The sequence below is a fragment of the Pseudorca crassidens genome, chromosome 12, assembly GCF_039906515.1.
Source record: "Pseudorca crassidens isolate mPseCra1 chromosome 12, mPseCra1.hap1, whole genome shotgun sequence".
NCBI classification, from domain to species: Eukaryota; Metazoa; Chordata; class Mammalia; order Artiodactyla; family Delphinidae; genus Pseudorca; species Pseudorca crassidens.
This window is the reverse complement of record NC_090307.1, coordinates 61,753,954-61,759,988: the sequence shown is the minus strand read 5'-3', so window position 1 is coordinate 61,759,988 and position 6,035 is coordinate 61,753,954.

The window sequence follows — 6,035 nt, the reverse complement described above, 5'->3', positions numbered from 1 at the left end:
TCCGCCCAGTCCCCGGGACCCCCGCCCCCCTGGAACCCCCCTGGTCACCTGCTGCTGATGCCCTACTTTCTAAGAAACCAGGAGACAATGACCTTTCCTCAGCACCTGCTATTCCTCTCCTCTTTCTCCTGTTCACCCCTCCATGGACTCTCCAAGCACTCTCTCTGCCTAAACCCAACTGCCAAGGAGAGAAACCAGAGGGAAGTTCACATCCTCTGCTTACACTCTAAACTGAATCATTACCGAACACAATCCTGTAGCCAGAGGAGTCCTGTTTTACGTCCTGCTGGTGTAAGTTAGATCATAACCCTCCAAAGGGATGCCGGCCAAGGGTTACATACTTACAAAATTCACGTTGGCGTCTCTTTTTCTCTTCCTCGGAGAAGATTTTGTACTTCTGGCCTCTTTGCTCCTCACGCTCTGACATTAATGTGTCCTCTTTAAACTCCTTCCCCAGGCTCACGGGGACTGTGCCGCGTGGCGGAAAACCGGTCCCTTGCTTCCCTCCCTTTCAGCCTTCTGTGGACTCCTTACCTGGCAGCACCCACTCCTTTCCTTAACTGGTCCTGCGATATATGCCCACAGCTGTGAGTCCTAATCTCTGAGTGTGGTCCGTGGCTACAATTTAAAAAGTAAACGCCAGGTAGATTTAGTGAATAAAATACATTTTTGTCTTCCTTCAGTGACAGATAAAAAGCAAACAATACATTTTACCAAAAGAATTATCTTTAAAACTCTTATTGTACTCTGTTTACCTCTAAAACATTTTTAGGCTTAAAAAAACTTCAGCGTTTGATTTAGGAAAATTCCCTTGAGTTCAAACCAAATTCATCAGGTCTGTTCAAAGTACTGTTAAAAAGTAGGGCATAAGTTTTAAGATTCACATTCCCCTCCTAAATTATACCATATATTCAAATGATATCTTTAAATTATGTATGCCTTTTATACATAGCAGAAAACATGAAAATAATAAAGACTAATTGAGAAACAATTGTGCAATTTGCAAACGATGTTATTTTAACCTGCAGTATTTTTAGCATTAGTACTCTAGCTCCCCCTAATGGAAAGTTTGCATCATTGCAGAATTCCTTCAGAGATGATCCTTGCACCACTAAGATATTTCGTTGCATTATACAGTCCATGTGGCTTCCCAAGGGATTTTAGACGGGTTAATGAATACAGGCACTAGAGTAGAGTAAAAAAAAAAAAAAAAAAATAGAAATTCAGGCTAACAGTGCACTCAACCACATCCCTTCACTCAAGGTAAGCATGGGTTCCATGAGAGGTTTCCTGGGGTTGCTCCATGTTAGTTGAAGGCATGACATCAGGGCACAGTGCAGACAATTCCTGGAAGTGAAGACCACGGGTTCCCTACCCAGCTCTCCTATGAGCTGTCCCGATTTGGGGAATAACAAGAAAGAAGGGAATGGAGACTACGGCTTGTCCACTATGAGCTACGGCATTTTTGACAAAGTCGAGCAGCAAATATTTGAATTTAACAGCTTGCAGTATGGGTAACTGTGCAGCTGATGAAGCGCAGTCCGTATGTTTAAAAGCACCAAGCATATGGGAGGGGTGCCTTCAATCCTGATGGAAAATAAAAAGCCTGATGCAAGTGCTAGACCGATGGGGGGCTCCTCCAACATCGTTCTTGGCATCCAGTTTATGTGCAACCACTGCATCTTCTATCGGCTTTTCTAAAACAGGCTGCGGTAAGTTATTTTCGGATCAGTCCTGGGGGAGATGGAGAAGCGGTGACAAATAAGGGGGAGGGGCAGCCACCTTTGCTTTGCCATCTCCTTTATTAGTTCTAACAGTTTTCTTGTAAATTCTTTGTGAATTTCTATGTAGACAATCACACCATCTGCGAATAGAGAGCGTTTTGTTTCTTTCCTTTTATTTTTTTTTTTTTGCGCTCTACTGCAGGCTAGGATCTCTAGTATGATGTTAAAGAACAAATATCCTTGCCTTATTCCTAATTTTAGAGGAAAAGTGATCATTCTTTCACCACCAAGTATGAGGTTAGCTGTGGGGTTTTGTAGGTGACCTTCAGCAGGTTGAGAAAATTTCCTGTTTCTTTCCTTTCCTAATGAGCTCTGGCAGTCTGTATTTTTCAAGACATTTGTTCATTTTATCTAGGCTGTTAAATTTATGTGCACAGAATAGTTTTATGGTGTTCCATGACCATTCTTTTGATGTCTTAAGTGCCTGTAATGATGTCCCTCTTTTATTCCAGATATGGGTAACTCGATCTTCTCTCTATATTCTTGATGAGCTTGGCTAGAGGTTTGTCAATTTTGTTGATCGTTTAAAAGATACCTTTCCCCCCACATTTCTTTTTTTTTTTTCATTGTGGTAAAATATACATAACATAAAAGTTACCAGTTCAACCATTTGTAGATGTACAGCTCAGGGGCATCAAATCCATTTCACATTACAGTGCAGCCATCACCACCATCCATTTCCAGAATTTTTCATCTTCCCACATGGAAACTCTGCACCTGTTAAACACTTAACTCCCTATCCCCTGCCCCAGCCTCTGGCCACCATCGTTCTACTTTATGTCCCTGTGAGTTTGACTGCTCTAGGTCCCTCGTACAAGTGGAATCACTCAGTATATCCTTTTGTGACTGACTTATCTCACCACAATGTCCCCAAGGTTCGTCCATTCTGTAGCACGTGGTGTCAGAATTTCCTTCCTTTTAAGGCTAATACTCCGTTGTAAGTATATATCACAGAACACATTCTTTATTCATCCGTCAATAGGCACATGCGTTCCTTCCTTCCATCTTTCGGTTATTTTGAATAATGTTGCTACGAACATGGATGTACAAATATCGATTTGAACCTCTGCGCTCACTTCTTTGGGGCAGATACCCGGAAGCGGAATTGCCGCATCATACGGTAATTCTATGTTTAATATTTTGAGGAACTGCGTACCATTTTCCACAGTGGCTGTACCATTTTCCACAGTGGCTGTACCATTTTACATTCCCACCTTGCAGAAAGGTTGCAAATTTTCCACGTCCCTGCCAACACTTATTTTGTTCTTTTGATAATAGCCATCCTCACCGGTGTGAAGTCATCTCATTTGTGGTTTTGAGTTGCATTTCCCTAATGACTAATTTTTACCCATTTAAAAATGAAGTCTTTCTTTAAATTGTTGTGTGGATACAGTTCTTGGTTTATTGACTATTATTTTTATGTTCTTAATTTCATTTATTGATGCTTCATCTTTATTATTTCCTTCCTTCTGCTTGCATTGGACACATTTTCAATGGTCCCACGACAGGCCGCAGTAGGTGGCAACCATCCAAGCGTGAAGAGCGGCAGGGCCTGGGGGAGATGGGGGTGGGGTGAACGTCTGTAGTCTGTCCAGCCTGGCTGAGGAGAGAGCCAAATGGAAGTTGGCCCAGTTGTTTTTGGCCTCATTCTCTTTCTAAACCATTTTCTGACCTATTTTCATGATTCCCCTTCAGGTACCTAACACTTTCCTGCTCCATTCAACATCCAGTTACTGGTACTCGGCAACACCAGATTACTCTTTGATGGGGATTCAAACTAACAAGTTACTTATACTAAAATCTTTTGGTTCGAACTATGGACTGAAAAGCTGTTTCCAGAGTTAAAGGGCATTTCAACAACTTGAGGTACATCTTTAATGGGCTGAGGGGCCCCTGAGCTAACCACGGGTTTAAGCAGCTGACCCTACAGGTAAAGATGATGACCCCCACAGGCCTGATGGATCTGAGACACACCCTGAGGCCAGTCTCTTCCAGAGAGCTTTAGCCCCGGCAGCATCCCTTGTCTTTTAGAAAACGCACTCTTCCGATAAAATGCATTTTAACCGCAAGCATTTGCCGAGCTGTCTTTGGAAAGGTCTGCAATTTTTTTAAAGGAAGAAACCCAGTACAATGTAGGGATTCTACTGTTGATCTTGCCCAACAGCCTTAAACCCCCAGCCCTGCATCAGTGAACAGGGGTGATGAAGTCCTCACTGCCCTGGGGCCCTGCTGTCTCTGCTAGGAGGGCACCTGGGAAATTCCACCCACTGGGCGTGTGCGCAGTGAGTTGTCTGTCAATAGTGGGTGGACTGGGGCTGGTTTATCCTGTTCTCACATCGTCAAAAAGGGTTATGGTTTAAGCCTATGGAAGAGCAAACCTGTTGGCAAACGGACCAAACTCATCAGCTCACAGAGGCAGATCTCCAGAACCATTTTCAGTAGTAACTGTCCATTTATGGGAATGAGACGTGCTCCAGGTTTTGCATGCAAACGGCTGGACTGCATTTCCAGTCACTGCCTTGTCTCTACCACGAGAACATTTCCAAGGAGCAGCCAAGTGTTCGGGAAGCGATAAGCCATGGGGATAGCAGTGCACGCTTTACTATGAGGTCTGCTTTTTCCAGAGGGTCCCTTTGGTTTCAAATCAACAGCCTGTGAATACACCATCCCTCTAGCCACCGGTCAGTAGCCTACTCATTCCTGAAGGCCCAGGAAGAGCACCCCCACCTCCCTCCACCCCTTCTCCCCACACCGGCCATGCTTCTCCTCCTCCGCTTCCCAGACTCTGCACCCGTCCTTTCATGATGGAAGCTCTGCCCTGCACTCACTCCTGTTAGGGGTCCATCTGTTGCACCTGATGAACTTATCCTTATGGGCAGGGTCTGTCTATGGTCTCTGTCATGTCCCTACAGCTCCAAGCACAGGGCCTGGCTTAACAGCAACCATGCGATAAACTTCACCTTTGTTCACCACGGGATCGTAGCATAAATACTAGCCCGTATATCATGTCCTGACCCACCCTTAGCTGCAGTCTGTGGCCTACTTACGACTTCTAGGCAATAAATAATCTGTAAGATAAGTACTTTCTCCCTGGTAACGCAAGTCATTTGTGGGGGGAAAATACCCACCAACTAAGTTTAGGTAGCTTTACAGCTTGAGACAAGCAAGACGAATCTCGTTTCACTGCGTCCTCAAACTCAGTGGCATGAGGGATCCTAGTTCCCCGACCAGGGATTGAATCCCCTGCGGCGCACGCGTGGAGTCCTAACCACTGGACCACCAGGGAAGTCCCACCCCTCAGTTTTAATAGTCAAAACTTTAATTAAAGTGTTAAATAAAACCACCTACCAACTTGAAACAGCACCTCAAGGATCCAGGAGGTAGAAAAAGGAAGACTTGGCAAGGAGCAGTGTAGCGGTGCCACTGCCCTGGCCTCTCTGGTGGGTGCAGCCAGGCTCAGCTGAGGGTCCGCAGGGAGCTGGAGCTGAAGGTCAGCTGTCTCTGCAGGGGAAAAGAGTGGGGGGGGAAATGGCAAGTCCCTTCCCCTCTCCTCCCATCCCCCCGAGTTCATCCCAGCAGCAGGTCTAACGGGAAGAGCAGGGGTGTTGGCAGGTGTCCTTCAGAGCTGGGGCCCTGGCATCACAGGGCAGAGCACAGGAGGGCCGTCGTGGAGGCGAGACAACAGGTAAATGATCGGCACGATCCATGACTGGCTGCTGGACGGCAGAAGGCAGAGACATTAACCAGAAGGTTCTCTTGAGGATAAACAGAACATTCTCTTGAGGACACTATCTGTAAACAGACATATATTTAACCATTTAAAGTGTGCAGCCCTGTGGCATGAAGTACATTGTTGTGCAACTATCACCACCATCCACCTCCAAAAAGTTTTATCATCCTGCACTCAGACTCCGTATCCACTAAACAGTAACTCCTCATTCCTCTCTCCCCCCGGCCCCCGGCACCCACCAGGGCTGTGTCTGTGGATTGGACTAGCCTAGGCCCCTCGTGTGACTGGCTCATTTCACTCAGCATGACGTCCTCAAGGCCCATCCACGCTGCAGCCTGTGTCAGAATCCATCCCCCGCTGATGGACACTTGGGTTGCTTCCACTTTTTGGCTACTGCGAACAAAGTTGTGAACATTAGTGTATAGCATCTGTTTGTGCCCCAGCTTTTGATGTTTTGGGATGCAGACCCAGGAGTGGAATTGCTGGGTGGTATTGTAGTTCTATGCTTAAAACTCTTGAGA